An 18,923-nucleotide genomic window follows, 5' to 3' on the forward strand; every position below is an offset into this window, starting at 1 on the left:
ACTTTTGGGGGGTCTTATTTCTCTCAGAGGTGCACGTTAAAATTCTCTCTTTCATTCATTAATGTGAATACAAGCTGCCTGAGAAAATAGCTGGTGGGACCTCCCTTAATGAATAGTGGGGCTTTTCTATGCTCTAGAGGCTTAAAATTGGGTTTCAGCCCACTGAGGATTTTTTTTTTTTCCTTCTCCTTCTGTCTTCTTAACGCTGCATGTTTGGTTATATTTCTAGGACTCACCTAGGCTGTGACCTGCCACATCCAGTTCTAATCGCTCATATGATTAGATCGGGGCCACCCACAGATAGGCAGGAGGGGCTGCTGTCAGAGACTCCCAGAAGTTCAGGTATTTTTTTCAATATTATTTTAAAGTTTCTACTCTGTCAATCATAAGCGATCAAACTTGTTCTTGTGAAGTTCCTCACACTTCTTGGTTTAGAATAGGCCAGATATGAATATAAAAATCTTTTCTCTTGCTTTCAGGGTTTTTACTTTGGTTTGAAATGGAATTAACCCTTTTTGGTCTTTCACGTTTTAGTTTGTTCAGAATCCTGGTCTTGATTTCCTTATTTTTCCCTGATATCTTCCAGATATGTTCAACTACTCCATCCTAGTGCACACATGGCTTCCTCCAACAATTATTGCCCACATCGTCCATTTGGGATGTTTTCTTGAACTATCTTATGTTGCCAGTTATCTTCCTAAGTATATCTCTAAGTTTCTGAAGGAGTTGGTATGTTTTCTACTTTTCTATGTCTCCAGGATACAGCAAAGAGGAGTCCTCAATGAATGAGGATGATGCTCCTGGACATAAAACCATGTCTTTGTCAATTGTCTCCTCACTGCCACCACAGGGAAACTAAGATGACAGGAACCCTCAGTCATAATTCCAAATCCTTAGGCCAATCTGTCTGGGGCCAGTAGGGAAAGTAGTTGCAGAAAGAGCTCTACTACTCCAGACAAGGTTGTGACAGGAAGAGAGACGCTGTGGTATACCTCCTCACGCAATTTGAGAATGAGGTGACAAAGTGACAGCAAACTCCAGAAGAGCTTGTGGATCAGCCCCAAGGAGATGTCAAAAAGCCTCACACTGGGAACCACAGATATACTCAGCAGTGGGTGGTGACTCTGTTCCACATTAGTTGAAAAACACAGAGCCATTTTTCTGATGGGAAAGGCATTTGGAAGTCTAGTTTAAAGGATGTTGTTTTCTTTTGTTCCTCCTTGAGAGTTCTTTTAACTTGTGGTATTTAATTGACTTTTATTGCACCCCATATATTTTAAAACATAAACAAATTTTTAAAAAGTGTATCGTATGATTTAGAACAGTATTAATTAGCCAAGTGTATATAGAGAAAGGCAGAAAAAGAGGGGGGCAAGTCGTAAATACTTAAGAGCCGTGATACAGTTACCTACAGCTCCAGAAACAGTTCTAGATCACTATTTATTTGTCTAATATTTATTGAGTATTTACTACACCAGGTATTATACCAACACACTTTTATCTGTTCATTGTTTAATATTATAAAACTACTCCATATACTTTATAAATCAATGAAATCTATAGTCTCATAGATATAGACTATCCAGTATATTGAGCCATTTAGAAATTCTATGGTATATTTATAATCATGATATTCTGAACTTCACAGTCGATAGAGACCTACTTTGTCAGTAATTGTATGCTAATTTGCCAGGAGGCTTTCAAAGCCAGATCATTTTTTTCAGTGGGACCCAAGGAGAATTTGGTGACAGAAATTCCAAGATAAAATTCTTTATAAAAAAATAGGTTTTAAACGCCTACCTTTAGCATCATGTGCTCTATTTTGTGTCTTAAGGACACATTTGACTACTTGAGATTTAGCACACATGGTGTAAGGAGTTAATATCGTACAGCCAAAGTGAGCAAACTAATAAAGGCAAGGCGGTGCTTCCTCTGTAGCATCAGATCTGTTCCCCATTATTTGGTTCTGCTGTTGAAGGAGAAAAATAAGTCTTAGATATTACAACTGTCACTGTGACATCTGTTGTTTCAGGATCCGTGACTGCTTCAGTCACCACCTGACCCAGATCATCACCATAACATTCTGTCCACTATTAAATTGTGAAAGGCCCTGGCCCTCCAGGTGGTACTTCAAGGTTGACATACCAAGATGTTTGTTTCTGTCCCCACAACTGCCTCTCAGCTGAAAAATACAGCCTCACTTTGTGCAGAATTGATGGCAAACCGAGTCTCCCAGGGTTCAAGGGGAGCAGTGGAGAGCAAGAGCTCTTGAGGCGTAGCCCCGTTCTGCTCTTAATCACTTGTCGCAGTCGCAACCCCTGGAGGGCCTCGGAGCATGCAGAGGTGTCGCTTTCTGTTCTTTGTTGTTGGTTGTTCTCCTTTTCCTTTGAACAGATGACTCCAGCTATTAAAGCAACAACAACAGAGCTACGTGCACCTATCCAATCTTACAAAACAGATATATATGTAAGGGGATATCAGTCTTTCCAAACACACAAAGAATAGTTTACTTTTGGAAAGTTCCTCTAAATAGAGCTCCACCTCTGGTTGTACGTGTTTGGTTTCAAATCATTAATGACTTAACAGGATGGCTACTGCTAATCTAGATGCAAAAAGGACGCATCTCAAAAAGAGTCTATCACGTGAGTTACCAAAATCAGGCCCGCACATACATTTACAGGAATGTAATAAATATGTAAAACAAGGCACATCTCTGCTGTAAAGAGCTTTCTTCCAAGAGCTCATTCGATTATTCATTCATTTATTTATCCATTCTTTCATTCGAAACCTGTTTACTGAGACTCTGTAATGGACCAGACACTGCGCTGGGAACTAGAGTATGGCGCTAGAGGAGGTACGTTCTCTGTTCAGCATGATAAGAAAAAGCAGGGTTCGCACCTATATTTGTGATCCAGATTTCTCCCATATATTGAAAGACAGAAAAATCTAACCACTCTCAGCCACACAGCCATTTAATAGTCAGCAATAAGCAGTTGGCTTTCATTACGTAAATGAAGGCACCGGGGGCTTCTCTGGTGGCGCAGTGGTGGAGAGTCTGCCTGCCGATGCAGGGGACACGGGTTCGTGCCCCGATCCGGGAAGATCCCACATGCCGCTGAGCGGCTGGGCCCGTGAGCCATGGCCGCTGAGCCTGCGCGTCTGGAGCCTGTGCTCCGCAACGGGAGAGGCCACAACAGTGAGAGGCCCGTGTACCGCAAAAAAAAAAAAAAAAAAAAAAAAAAAATGAAGGCATCTAAATCATGGAAGAAAACAGAGGAGCCACAAGCTGGTTCTCACACGGTATACTTCAATTTCTTTTCAAACTCCCATTTCCCTACAATTTCTAGCCCTAATTCTGTAACTAGCTAAACGTATGATCTTACACAAGTCACTTAGCTTCCCTAAACCTTGATTTTCTCACATGTAAGATTCCTTTAGTTGATGTTTAGAAGATTATTTTTAAAACCTGAAAAATATACTTTCAGACAAGCTTAAATCTTTTTTAGTTCACTGTCTTCCAAGTGCCTCAGGACATTTGCATTATGGTTGAGCAGGCAGGATGGGAACATACAGGGTCTATGCTGCCCAAGCAGTCTCAGCATCAAGAGTTTTCTACTCACCTGGAGAGCCCCTGGAGTCTGGTCCTGAACAAAGAAACACTATCCGGACCTGGCAATGTTTACCCAGCTCAGAACGCAGCGGCAGTCTTGGCAAGAGAGGAGGTTGGAGACTGCTTTTTGTGGCATCTGCTCCTGCTTTACGGGTTTACATTTGTAGTGCTAGGCCTTTCTTTTCCTCTTTTTGCTTTCCTTTTTCTTTTCTAATTGACACAGTGCCTGAAAATTTAAGTGGTTGCAACCAGGTGAGTGTGGGCATCTTGTACAATAGCTGTATTGGTTATAATGGCCTGTACCCAGAAATGAGCGACTGAGACCCAGGAAAAATGCATTAAAAATTAAGCCTCATATTTGATGTTTTCTCTATAACCAAAAATAGCCTAATTATTTAATTAAGCAAAAATAATCAATTATTATATAACAACTGAAAGGAAAATAAAATGTTGGATAAAATTATATATATATATATATATATATATATATATATATATATATATGGCCCTTATCTATATCCCTTTGGCTCCTTCTGTTATAAAATTCTATGGAAAACAACAACAAAAAAAAACCTTTGAATACTTTTTCCACTAAACCTAAATTTTCAACCTCTGCTTTAGTTATTTTTGGTTCTTTTCTTCACATGAGCTTACTTTCACAAACAGCTAATATTCTGAGGTCTTTGCTGACCAGATCAAGTACTTCAAGATGTGTGATATCAAAAGGTCCTATTTAGATGAATGGGCTTCTGAAGCAGCAAGACTGAGAGCATAACATGTCGGTGGCATGACAGAATAGTTTTGAATCTAGGATTTTTCTTTTTAGGTTTTAAAATTTTTTTAACGAGGGTAGAAATTTGGAAATAAGATGCCCAAAAGTCCTCTTGCTCCCTGGCTGACAGGTCCTCTACTTCATCATTCGTCTTCTGAAACTTTCAGGCTCTTTATCTCTATAAAAGTGGTAGGACATGGGGCTTCCCTGGTGGCACAGTGGTTGAGAGTCTGCCTGCCAATGCAGGGGACGCGGGTTCGTGCCCCGGTCTGGGAAGATCCCACATGCCGCGGAGCAGCTGGGACCGTGAGCCATGGCCGCTGAGCCTGCGTGTCCGGGACTTGTGCTCCGCAACGGGAGAGGCCACAGCAGTGAGGGGCCCGCGTACCGCAAAAAAAAGTGGTAGGACACATTCATTTACACTGCGGGGAGTTTTAAAGATCATGTTAGTGGACTATAAAAAAGTCTTTTTTAGGGAAACAATTACGAAGGTACTTTTTATGTCTTCTTTGTGACTGGGGGTGAGAGAAAGGAAGAAACATATGCTTTTGGAAAGATAAGTTTGTACTTAAAAGCTGCTCCCTGAGTTCTTGATTATCTCAAGGTGAAGACAGTGTTAAATTACTTACTTGTGGTGACAGCCTGTCAGATTGAACATATAGCAGAAGGACAAGACAAACCCCAAAAGGGATTCAATGCAGGGTGAGCCATGGGGTTTGAGGTTTCCCTGAAGGAGCAGATAAGGTGGGTGGGGATGGGATATGGTGTCCCGCCTCAGTAAAAACCCCACCTGGGGAATGTGGATAGCTTTCTTTCCGACTCCATGCTCAAGAGTCCCTCTTCTCTGTGGTGATTGGCATGTGTGGACTGGCACTCGTGTGAACACACATGAAGAAAACAGGCATCTTAAAAGATGAGGACTTTAAGTTCTCAGAATAAACGTTGGGAAGTATCAAGTTAATCTCCCTGGAAACTACCAGGGTCTGTTGTTACATGATAGGTACCTGGGTTTACTCAGAACTTACAGGACATGTGAAGTTTTCAAGCAGATGCAGTGGTAAGAAAACGGTAGTGATATACACCAAAAGGAATAGATGGAAGGATGGAATCATATAAATTCCTTAAAGAAATTAGAGATTTTTGAGTCTAGTTGCATGGACTAATATAGTAGCCTCAGTGACTCTTGAGCATTTGAAATATGCCTGGTCTGAACTGAGATGTGCTGTAAATGTAAAATACAAAACATCTTCAAGAAAATGGATTTTGAAGACTTAGTGTGAAAAGGAATGTAAAATATCTTGTTAATAAATGTTTCATACCGCTTATATGTGAAAATAATAATATTGTGGATATGTTGGGCTAAATAACATACTAAATTAATTTCACCTGTTTCTTTTATGTTTTTTTAATATGGTTACCATAAATTTTTAAATTACTTATGTGGCTTGCATTTATGATGTACATTATATTTCTATTGGGCAGCACTGGACTAGAGACTGCTTGCAAGAGCAAAGCCCTATGTATTTGTGGGGCAATATAAGAGGCACACTTGTGTTAAGGATTTTAAAACCCATATTTCTGGGCTTCCCTGGTGACGCAGTGGTTGAGAGTCCGCCTGCCGATGCAGGGGACACGGGTTCATGCCCCAGTCCGGGAGGATCCCACATGCCGCGGAGAGGCTGGGCCCGTGAGCCATGGCCGCTGAGCCTGCGTGTTGCTCCGCAACAGGAGAGGCCACAACAGTGAGAGACCCGCATACCGCAAAAAACAAAAACAAAAACAAAAAAAACCCCATATTTCTAAAGTAAATTCTATAGAATGGTGATAAAACACAGCTCCTTATGATGCAGAATTGGCTATGCCATGGGTCAAGTAGCTTCATCCTAAACCTTAATAACACTATTCAACAAAATCCCATGTACTTATTGGCTTGGAATAGAAGTATCGTGTATCTACCAACATGAAAAAAGGGAAGGAATGGATATAAAGAAACTGTTAACATTGGGGAATAGAAGGCATTCATTCAATATATAAAAGTAATTTTCAGCAACTCCCACAATTAGAGAAATTTCAGAAACATTAAAGGATTTGGAAGTCCCCAAGGATTCACTCTAAGAAAGCCTGTTGTCTTGAAGAAACCCCCAGGAGAATCGAAGAAACCCCCAGGAGGATCAAAGAAACGTGTGTTTTAATGGGATTTTCCTATTTGAGGGCTGTGTTCTAGGTAATTTCCAACATGCTGAGTGTTTTTCCCCCGTTTGGCTCCAGAAGAGTTCTGTATGAATTGGGTCTTCAAAGAGAAGAATTTTCATCTCTGTATGAAGTCACTCAAAGACCCCTCCACCTTAACTCCTCCTGAAAGGAAAGACGCCTTCTCAGAAGACTGTTCTACCACGTTGCGCATCACTCCCGAGATGTTTTTCAATCCCAGTGTAATTATCTCCATGATGGAGGAGGCTCCAGATGCATTTATTTGCTCCTCTCAGCGGCTGGAAGATGTATTCCATATTCAGTTAAAGTCAGTAATTAAAATGGCCTAATCTGCATTCATTTTGTAACCACAGGCTGAAACTCCCCCTATGTCAACCTCAGAGGCGAGAGCGCTGCCACGCTTAGAGCCACAGTGAAGATCCCTGATTGGCTGGTGCACAGTTAGAACAGGTAAAATAATCTAATCTGGAATATTGCTCTCCTCACCTTTTTTTAATAAACATTTGCCTCACCACAGACCTTAATATAACAGCAGTAAAGGCAAGAGAGGAAATTGGAAACACGGCCAGGAGTGTGCCTTATGGTTCATAACAGCCCCAAATTGTGACCGTTTATTAAAACTAACACCCTTTTGTGAATGAGAGTGTGGATCAAAATATCCAGTGGTTTCTCTTCTTTGATATTCTTTTTTTTTATATAGCACTGAGTTTCAGTTTTAGGGTTTAATTAAGTTTCTAAAATTGTTTCTGACTAAAACATTGACATAAAAAGGCAACTTGCCCATAATTTGGCCCCGTCAATTATTTCCATCATTTGTTTCAGTCCACAGGATATAACTTCTTGGGCCACTGGGACAAGAAAGAGTTAAGGCAGGTGAAGGAGGGGAGGGAAACAGAGGCCAGAGAACTGCCTGACAAAATACAATGAAGGGCCTTCCCCAGGCCCGGGGCGCTCTGGCCCTGCCAGGGGAAAGGAGAGCTGAGCACAGTGTTCTCTGTGTCCACACACCTCCCTTTTGTTTCAGCAGCATTTTGCCTTCCAGTCATGCAAAACTTTGAATTTCCTGTTGGCTCTGAGGTGAGATTTATGACATTTATTAAGGTTACTATTCACTGTGAATTTACAGAGCAATAAGCCTAAGAGCTTTTAGGAGTTTCATCACCTATGTTTACGGGGGTGGCAGAGCTCCCCACAGAGTCACTGTCAGCCAGGTTGGCCAAATGTGGATTTCTTGGAGTGCCCAGGGTACGTGTCCTAGTCCAAGGGGAAGGTCTGGGAGAGCCGAAGGGCTCAAAGGAGACAAAGCCCTCAGCGCATGAGATTTGTTTTCTGCTCTGGCGGTTTTGATCCACTTCCCTCTGGCTCAGGTACCTCATTCTGGCCATGTTTGAAGACACATTTGAGTGTTCCATTCTCTCCAGGAAGAAAGAGAAATAATTTGAAATAATTGTGTGACGGGGAGGGAAGAGGGAAAGAGGGGCTGGCAGGAGTGGAGGTAAACACATGTTACAGACGTAATAGGGGCCACGTAAACCGTTTCATGTATACTGTCACATTTAATCTTTACAGCAGTCCTGTAAGGCAGGTATTATTATTCCCACTTTACAAATGAGGAAGTTGAGGCTTAGAGAAATGAAATCACTTGCTGAAATGAAGACAGTTAGTGAATGGAAAAATCAGGATTTCAACTCCATTTTGCTGTGGCTTCCCAGTCCCGGTTGGGAGGTCCACACCTCATTGACTCCTATTTTAGCCCTCAGTTGCTGCTCATTTAACCTAAGCAATTGGTTCGGGTGTGTCATCAGGATATTTGAAAGTACTAGGTTAAACTTTCTTTTAAGATGGCAGGCTTCTTTTGTTGCAAAAAGGTAGCTTTTCCACAATGGTCTTATCCCTTGACCCCACCAAACCCTTCTAGAATGGAATGAATGGGTAAGAGCAGAGTAAAGCCAATTGAGCAGTGCCATGGGCTGGGCAGGACAAAAGGACAGGTATCTGTCAGTCCCTGAGAGTGGCAGCTACTGAGGCAATTCACTAATTTGATAAGAGTTGGAAAAGAACAAGTCCTCTAGCCCTTTTCACTCATTCATTTATTCCACAAATATTTGGTAAGCACTCACTATGTGCTAGGCACTGCAGTAGGCACTGGGGATGCTAGATACCTCAGCACTCTACCTGCTACCTTCCCGCTGTGCAGAGGTGGACCAGATGCTGCCCACGCCCTGTCTCTTAAAGGCTCTTTCATATCTACCCAAGTTCTGTCACAGTGACAAATTTCCCAGACCACTTCAATGGGATGGTCCTACCACAGGGAAGAAACAAAGCAAAAGACAGAAAGTAAAAGAGCTGATGAGCAGATAGCATACTCTTTATATGAAATAAACAAACAAATACATATATATATATATATATACATATACAGTTACATGTATACATGCCTATGTACTCTTCATATCTTCAAATGAAATAAATTAGCAAACATATATATATATACATATATATACACACATACATATAGATGCATGTGTGTGTGTGTATGTGTGTGTGTAATTAGCTTGATGTCCAGTCCAAATTGCCGTTACAAATTTATGATTGGATTTGTAACTGGCAGAAAACCTACCGGCACAGAGGACTAAGTAGTTGAGCCATCATTGTTGGAAATGTATTGTTCAGGACATTTGCTAATTTATTGATGCAGCAGCAGAGGCTGAATCAGATTCAGTTATTCAGTTGAAGAATAAATTGGAATATTTTGGTGCATTTTTTTAAAAAAAAGAAAAAAGCCACTTTAAAGCCTATGTATTAAAATGACAAAGTCTTAAATAGGGGTCTCTTTTTCTAAACAAAAGATATGCAAATTACAATTCCAGATTTATATTATGATAAAAACTGAAATACAAAAGAGTCATTATCCTGCAAAATGTAAAAGTACATTGCTTCATGAGTCTATAATGATATAATGGGATGTTGATGTAGTAAAAGGTGTCAGAAGGGAGACAATGACCTTAAAATTTTAAGTCAGAAACATTAGAATAGAACAGTAAGTATCTATCTACTCACCTAACTACCCATCTATCTATTGCATATTTTGAAAATTTGAGGTGAAGAGCAGGATATTTTTATCTTCTAATGGTGTAGCCATATTAAGGGGGTTTTTGTGTAGAGGATGGGGAAATACTTTTCACATAACCATTCCAACTCTGAAGTTGGATAAAGATTTTACCTTGAATTTTAGATTAATAGGACTATTTTTCATAAAAATCAGTGGTGTGTTATGACGCTTGGAGACCATTCCTGGCCTAGCCACAGGACAGCAAATGTCAGAGATGCCAACGTTCCCTGTCGAAGCAAGACTTGCAGTTAGTTTGCAAGGACTCTCAGTTTTTAAGATGATGGGAGCAATTTCCAGTTAATCGTTGTGTGTCACTGAAAAAGGATGGGTCAACTTAAAGAGACTGCCTTAGAACACAGAAGATTTATTCTATCAAATCACAGAGAAATTGTAGCAAACTATTTAGGCTTGGAATTATTCTACTGGCTTATTCTAAGAAGTGGAGGTGAGAGTGCATTTATGTGTGTGTGTGTGTGTGTGTGTGTTTCAGGGGAGACACACTTGAAGTAATCAAGTGATATACCACATGTAAAGCAGATGCACAGGCTTGTTCCCACTACCAAACAGAGCAGAAGGCCTGCCTTAGCTTTATTTGGCAGGAATTTATATACTTGCTTCACTATTTGATCTTAACCTAAACAAAGGATGTTGGTCTCAGCCACCACTGATTTCAGGGTAACAGCTCTGCCTTCTTTCTGAAAGGCAGCAGGATTGTGACACTTCGAAAATCAGATGGTTGCATAGTATGGAAGTATCTTAAATGTTTATTTATTGTTGTAGTGAGCCAAACCCTCCTTTTCTTGTTTCTGAGTGTGCAATTGATTGCACCAAAAGTTGTAGGCAGAAGGATCTTACTTTAACACAAATGTCAGAACCTTGGCGAAGCAACTCCCAGAACTTCAGAACAAACCCAAATGAGCCAGGGAAGCTAAATGAGGGCTAAGAACATACTCTGAGCCCAAACTCCTGATAATTTTCCAGTTCAGAAAGTTGCTGAGGGTCTTCTGTCAGAGTAAGCTCATGGTTTATGATTTTGGAGCCTGTGCGACGCTCCTTTGTATTTCATCTTGACTTAATGTCATTAGTCTTCCTTCACAGAAACCTGAGCGCTCATTTTCTAATCTATCTAGATGATACGCTGACAGCATTTTCCCTGATCGAGACTTTACCATTTATGTCTCTGCCTCTGTTAATCATTTGCATAAATGAGATTTATAGTAAAAAGGATTAAATCAATTCTGACTACCTCCTACTTCCTGGATTTTTGGGGATTTTTGATGAACACAGAAACCTCGGAGATGCTTTCCTGAGAAGATCTTTCGTACCTTTGTGAGGTGGCCTTTCAGCGTGGCTGAGTCTCTGTGGATCATAGCAAGTCCACTTCTTGTTTTGTTTGGCAACCACACCTCAGAAACTGCCCTCCGAGCAACTCAAGCTGTTTTTGATTGGAAATAGGTTAGTGAGCCATGCATTCTCTTCTCCTTCATTCTCCATCTTTCCTTCTTTCCCTTCTTCCCAGTCCCAAGATGAGCACCCTTAGGAAATGTATCAACCGATTTCAATTATGTGTTTGTCTTTTGAGTTTCTCATCATGGGGTAAACTGTGACATTTTTAGCAGCCAGGGGTTGAAGAGAAAAGTTGCACTAGTCTAAACTAAATCACAGTTTATTTTCTTCCTTTCTAATTTCTCTAATCTTTCACTGACTTGAAATAACATTACTACTATGTGTCAGGCCTTGTGCAAGGCCAGGGATTTTCACACATGTATAGTCATCCTTTGGTACCCCCAGGGGACTGGTTCCAGTACCCCCGCAGATACCAAAGCTGCAGTTGTTCAAGTCCCTTATATAAAACGGCTGAGTATTTCCATATAACCCACACACATCCTCCTGTATACTTTAAATCATCTCTAGTTTACTTATAATACCTAATACCATGTAAATGCCATGTGTAATAAGTAGCTGCCAGCCCAGCAAATTCAAGTTTGCTTTTGGAAACTTCCTGGAATTTTTCTCCCATATATTTTCAGTCCACAGTTGGTTGAATCTGCAGACGAGGAACCCATGGATATAAAGGGCCAGTCAACTGTAATCATTTTCTTTCTTTCTCCTCCTCCCTTTGTTCCTTTCTTCCCTCAGTCCTTTTTTTCTTTTTCCAAATTTACTCTCATTATTTTGCGTATTCGCCCTGGATTTCCTCCTCGGATACTCACGGTGAGCAAGTACAGGGATAGCATTTCCTGATTTGTTTTCCCCCATTCTATAAACCCTGCTTATCGCATGAGGTGTGCTATCTCAGCAAAAAGACAGTGATCATATTGACATATCCTTGGCCGTGTATCCACCCTAGGTGACCAGCATCAGTGCCTTTAAATTCCCTGAATGTAAACAGTTGTTCTAGACCACCTCCTCTATGTCATTTCTTTTACTGTCTGCTGCAGTCTAGAACAGGGGTCCCCAACCCCCAGACCACGGACCGGTACCGGTCCACGGCCTGTCAGGAACCGGGCCGCACAGCAAGAGAGGAGCAGCGGGTGAGTGAGCAAAGCTTCAGCTGCCGCTTCCCATCGCTCGCATTACCGTCTGAACCATGCCCCAATGCCGTCCGTGGAAAATTTGTCTCCCATAAAACCGGTTCCTGGTGCCAGAAAGGCTGGGGACCGCTGGTCTAGAACATATCTTGATCAAAATCTGCTCGGTTCGGTTTCCTTTGTCTGGCTCTGTGCTCATCCCTCTTGGTCTAGGTAGACATTTTGGCTTCTCCGGCTTTTACCTTTATTACTAGATAGATTCTAGGTCCTTGAACGCAAACTGCAAACCCTTTGGACTCTCCCCTTTTGGGGTCACTCTGGGAAAATACTAGAGATATAGTTAACCTATACCCCCAGAATATTTTTCCAGCACCATCTTACCTGGTTAGTTAAGGGCTTGCTACAGTCCCCAGGTTTAGGGGATTAAAGGCGAATAATATGTCAAACATTTTTGCCTCAATTTGGAATGTCTGTTATTTTTCCACCATTGTGAGCTGGCTCTTGTCTGTGGATTCTAAAGTCATTGCATCATTTCTCTATTTTTCTAGTGAGGGTTAAGTATTTTTATGTGTAGGATTTGTATCTTATACACACAAAGATTTCATTGTCCAAGATCCTGCGTCTTCACAGGGATTAGACTTGGAGGTAGTAGAAACACTCTACAATTTTCGGACTGAGATAGTATGGGGACCTGCATGCTTCTAGTTCTTCCATTTCTCCTGCTAGTATCCACAGACTAGGAGAGAACCAGAATGTTTACCCATACCAGAAAGGTAAACTTCTGGCGACTCTTCAAGTTGCTACAGGTTAAAAGGGGACATCAGAAGTAACAGCCAGGGCACCGAACTCTTTTGTTAGTTCGTCATAAAAGATTTAGCAAGTAGGAATAGAACAACAAGTATTACTAAGTCGCAGTTTCAAGGATCCAGTGAGTCACATCGTGTGGGGTGCTCACCACCATCAATACCCACAGCAAGCACCTGCTGTATACACAGCACTCTGCTGAAGTTGCAAAGTCTTATAAAATACAGTTCTTTCTTTCCAAGAGCTTATGATGAGTCTAAAAGAGACCACTACAGGTTTAAAAGATAGAAACTACCATATATGACTTGTTTGGACAGTAGCACTGCGGGTGTTCCAAAGACAGTACAATAATTGAAACTGAGACGCAGTAGAACTTTACTTAAAGACGTGGTTGGCTTCACACATGTGTGACCTGTGCAATCTCATGGGACCTCTCACTTGGTTTAATTCTCTGCTGTCACTACCTTGAAACTCTTAGTAATTTAATCTTTGAATATGTTCTGTAAGTGAAGCCCTAAGGGAGAATGGAACAGGTACATGAACAGGGAATGTATGTGCAACATGCATGTCCGTCTGTCCTCGCCACCCCATTCACACGTGGAATTCATAATGCCCTGTGAGCATGCAATTCTGGTGGACCTACAATATGGGGGTGGGGGGGTGTTAGGGGAGACTCAAAGCAAGTACAAGGTCAATGTGTTGCATCCATGACTGTAAGCAAAGGAGAGGTGATGCTGATATGCCCTAGAGGCCAGGATTTTCATTCCTTCAGAATTTGCTTCAAACATAGAACACAGAAAGAAGGCATGGAGTTCTAAGAAATGCAAACACTCAAGGAATCATATGATATCCTTTCTTACCTGTGTTATGTCCATGTGTTAGCCAATCACTTAAGCTGAAAGTGATGACACAGAAGGAAAGGAAGTGATAGGGCAATCCATAGTTCCTTTTTTTTCCAGTACTTCCCTATTCATCAGTAAACAGAAAGCAGCATGTTGGTGAATGCGTGTGTATAAAGAAGTGTGCTAAAAACAGATGAGTTAGTTTTGTGCACCACTTCCACTCTTTTGGTAGCGAAATACATAGGTGTGTACAAACTACAAAATAAAAATTGTGCAATTTCAGTAATTCTGTGTACAATTTAAATGCTTTTGTATTTACATTTAAAACTGGTGTTGCACAATATAAAGATGTACAGTAAAATTCACGCTAATAATTTAGAATCTTAATTTTTATTTACTTAGAATGACATTAAATAGAAAATAAAAAACATCATGACAATTGGAGGGAGAGACCACAAAAGAAAGAAAAAAAGTTTTATAATTTCATATATTTAAGTGGTATTTATTTCCTGTTTTTTGAACAAGGGTATCCGCATTTTCATGTGTAATTGACTTGCAGTAAGGTGTAGGTCCAGGCGAATAAAGTTTTTCTCAAAATGCTAAAGAGTTACTTATAACATTAGTTGTCTCCCAAATCGTATTTAGACTCCTGATTTTTCTTTGTAAGTTCCTTATAAACACTTCTGTTAATTTCCATCCATTTCTATTCTCTCCCTGTCCACACCCTGGGTTGCTGAGGATTCTCAGTTCCAACCCAGCAAGCATCTCAATGGCTCCTTTGTGGAACTCTCCTCTTCTACCTCTTAAGTATACCACCCTTTCTACCGGGCACAACCTCATTGAACCATCTGATTACTCCTACTTCTCCCTTCTCTCATTACAAAAAGATGGGGATTTCTCAGTCTCACTCCACCTCATCTTCACTACAGATCCACCAAAAGAGAGGGGGAAGCAATTTACAACTATATAACACTATACACACATACAGCATGGTTATTAAGGTAATTTTAATTATGTTGATAACAGTTACTACTTCTTTAGGGCTTACTATAGCCAGGCAGTGTTTGAAACCTTTGCATGTATTAATGCACTCATATTCTCACACCAACACAGAGAGGTTAAGTAACTTGTTAAACAGCTAATACGCGGTGGACGTGGGATTCCACCCCAGCAATCCCCCATTTTACCATCCTAAGGAAAGGTGTGGAAAGTCGCACGATTCCATACACTAGTATGCACTCACACTGATCAATTAACATGCACTTATGAAGACGCTGCTGCCCTATGCCCAAGAGGAAGGGGGAAGCAGAACCCCCAAATTTTCATATTGACAATTACCTGCCAGAAAAATCCACTCACTGTTTGCCTCTCTGTTTTTGTCCAGTTCAGCTTTGTTTTTTTTTTAATTTTGAAGAGCAGACCTTCTCTGGGAAGTCAGATTTTACTTTGACATTTCCACCCGAGACTGGAACTCGGAGAACGTACATGCCTTTGCTCTCTCCCACAGATGCTTGCCTGAGCCGAGCCGTGTGACCACCAGCCTAGGAGACTGCACTGCAATCCTCTTGGAACTTCCTACGGGACCACCCAGAAGCTGCAGCTGGTGCTGAGGACGGTGGCCGCCTGTTTACATGAGAATGTGAGCCGGAGGAAGTGGACAGTACCTGCTTTCTGCTGTCAGCCAAGGACTCGATTCCGTGGAAAGATCTGATGTGTAAACTAGAAATATTCAAAGGTTTTAGGCCCCAGCTATTTTCCAGACATGGGAAAAAACTGGGGGCCGAAAAGAGTTTCTCCCAGGATGCTGGCAGCTGCCCCTGGCCCAGCAGAACCAGCTGTAGTTCTGGGAACGTGGGTCAGACAGACTCCAAATGTGCTGATCCTCAGAGAGACCACGTTGAAAGAGCCATTTTCTCATACAAAGACTTTCCATTGAATCATATCCTATGCACTATCTCTGGCTTCTCAGAGAGGAACCACACTGAACTTGTAAAGAAAACAAAAAGTGTCCTTAAAACCCTGGCCCATATCTTTTGCGGATAGCCGAGTTCATGCCTAGCCGCCCCAGGAGGGCATTTGGCAATAGTCACAGAAGAAAGCTTTTCTGTCCTGTTGAATAACAGTGTCCGGAAGGGCTGTCTTGCAGGGTGAGGGGGTACCTGTGGAAGCAAGGCAGAGTTTTATAGAGCTGTTAGCGACACCTTTATGGCATACTTTAGGGAGCAGATTTTTCGCTGAACAGGTTATCTTACTTCTACGTTTCTGGAAATCAAATACTTCTTTACCATTTTGTTTTGGAACTCTTCAGAGGGCTCGCAATTTAAAGAATTTCTAACATCTACTTCCACAGTAAACTCAGATTTTCAAAGATCAAGTTGCCTTAAGTTGAGGGGAACCTGTATCAACAGCTTTGTCCCTTCAGTTTTGTCCTTTTACCAGGGCCATGTCTCACCGTCTGGACTCCATGAGGCTAACAGGCCCTGGGAAGGAGGAAGGAGCAGGCAAGTCACCTGGAGACAAAGGCTACAGGCCGACGAGACCTCTCCTCTGTTGAAGGCATAAACCATATTCTTTGTAGGCTGAGCCTTGAGAAGAAAAACACACTGTTTTATTGAACTGGTATTATGCACCAGGCATTTAATTGCACAATAGCTCCAGGAGGGAAGACGATAATGAGATAACACTTAATGAGCACCCACTGGCCAATGGGCAGAAGCTAGTCGCTTCATTTTTAAATGTATCGTTTCACTTAGTCTTTATAATTAGGGTTGCCATAGTTAGCAAATTAAAATCTAGTTAACATCCAGTTACATTTGAATTTCAGATAAGTAACAAATACTTTTCAGTATAAGTATGTCCCATACAATATTTGGGATATACTTATACTTAAAATGCAGTTTTCTAGCTGAAATTCATATTTAAGAGGGGGTCTTGTATTTTATTGGCAACCCTATTTGGAAGAATCCTAAGAAGTAGGAATTATTATTCCCATCGTATAATTGAGGAAACTAAGACTCAGCAACATTAAGAAATTTATCCAAGATGGTAGGTAAAGGCAGAGGAGTTGGGATAACCATCTACTTGTGTTTGATTTAAAATCCTATACTATCAGCAACTGTATCATACAGTCTCCTCATCCAGGCTAATAAATAGAGTCAGTTTTTATTCAGCCAAATAAGCTGCCTCAAGGGAAAGAGCTAACTTCAATCTTAAATACTAGATATTTATTAATCATCTACCTAGTCCAAAGCCCCATGTTAGGGCTGGAGAGAAGAAAAGTTGTATATGAGGATAATTTAAGAACCAGGGCCTGCCCTCACGGGAAAATGTAACGTAGTGGAGAAGATGAAAGAGAGAGAAGGAGAGGGAGGCGGGGGAGAGGGGAAAATGCTAAATATGTTTCCAGTAAGTTTCAAGTTTTTAAACAGGAACATTGGCATTATAGTTGATTCTGCTTCAAAATCTTGAGGTCCGCTGTAGAGAGCCTTGGTGTTAGGGAGGTGGGGTCCTCAGTGTCACCAAGAAGCAAGATTCCTCCTTATAAGAGACCAGCATCTGCCTCCTCATGGTGTCCCCAGTGGCTTGAGTCCATTGCTCCAGATTACACAGGGACTTTCAGGGACAGACGGTGGTTTGGCTGTCACATTGCTCACCTCACCGATACCAGGGTCACCCTGGCAAAGCCGTCCAGTGGAGGCTGCCCCTTCCCTCCATCAGCACTTTAAAACCTGCCCATACTGCCAGCTTATGTGAAGAAGATAACCAAAAGATATTAAAAAAAAAAAAAAGGCAGACTTCAAGAAAGCAAGCATTAGAAGCTCAAAGAAATTAGACTCATCACAAAATAATATTGGAGTTCTTCCTCAAGCACTGTGTCAGATGTTTTATAAGTTTTATTCCTAAACATCACAAGAAAACAGTAAGGTAGGAATTGCTATCTCTACCTTACAGATCAGAACACTGAGGCTCAAAGAAGGTAAGGGACATGCAGAAGGTCACGTAGCCAGTATGAAGTGCTACCTGCTCTGAACCATGCTTTTCGTAGAGCATCGAGTTCCCTTCTTAAAACAAAGGGAATGGGGCTTCCCTGGTGGCGCAGTGGTTGAGAGTCCGCCTGCCGATGCAGGAGACATGGGTTCTTGCCCCGGTCCGGGAAGATCCCACATGCCGTGGAGTGGCTGGGCCCGTGAGCCATGGCCGCTGAGCCTGCATGTCTGGAACCTGTGCTCCGCAACGGGAGAGGCCACAACAGTGAGAAGCCCGTGTACCGCAAAAAAAAAAAAAAAAAAAAAGCAAAGGGAATGGAACCTTTTACCCTGCAGACAGACAGGGAAATTCACCACTAAACAGCAAGCAGAAAGAGATGATGTTTAGGGCCTTGGTGAAAAGAAACAGTACTGAATCAAATACCATTCTCTCTTATCTCTTAATTGAAGCCTGGGGTACCCGTTTCCGTTTTTGTAGCCAACATCAAAAATAGACATCAACATGGCACAAATGTATGCCTAATGTGTAGCTTACGGTATGACTCCCTTTCCCTATATCATTTTACAAAGTAGAAAAGATTTGGGAAGAGAAACTTAGAAATGGACACAAAAAAGCTTATATTTTGATAGTAAGGGCCTTTTTAAAGTTGAAGTTCTGTTTTTGATAAGAAAAAGCTTTTAAGAATGCTTTTTATATAGCATTGTATATCTGTATTCTTAGTCAATTCCTTCCTTCACTTTGCCTCTCTTATGCTACAATGCTAACTTTTCCTTCATATTTTCCCAATGGTTAACATTCTGCTTCTGAAAATTATCCATTAAAATTTTATCCATTTTGTATTTTGGTGAGACAGTATGAGGAAATGCCATTGTGAAATTAGATTTTTCTTTGACATCAGGCGCCCAGTCAGCAATCCAATCCCATGTGTTTCTATTGAGACATTAGGGTTTGATATAATTTTGGGCAGAAAACATTTTAAAAATGAAACAATTGAATTTTCTAGATGGTCTTGGGGACCACTTAGCTTAAGAGAATACACTTCCAAATCAAAAGA

Source organism: Lagenorhynchus albirostris, chromosome 2 (genome assembly GCF_949774975.1).
Source record: "Lagenorhynchus albirostris chromosome 2, mLagAlb1.1, whole genome shotgun sequence".
NCBI classification, from domain to species: Eukaryota; Metazoa; Chordata; class Mammalia; order Artiodactyla; family Delphinidae; genus Lagenorhynchus; species Lagenorhynchus albirostris.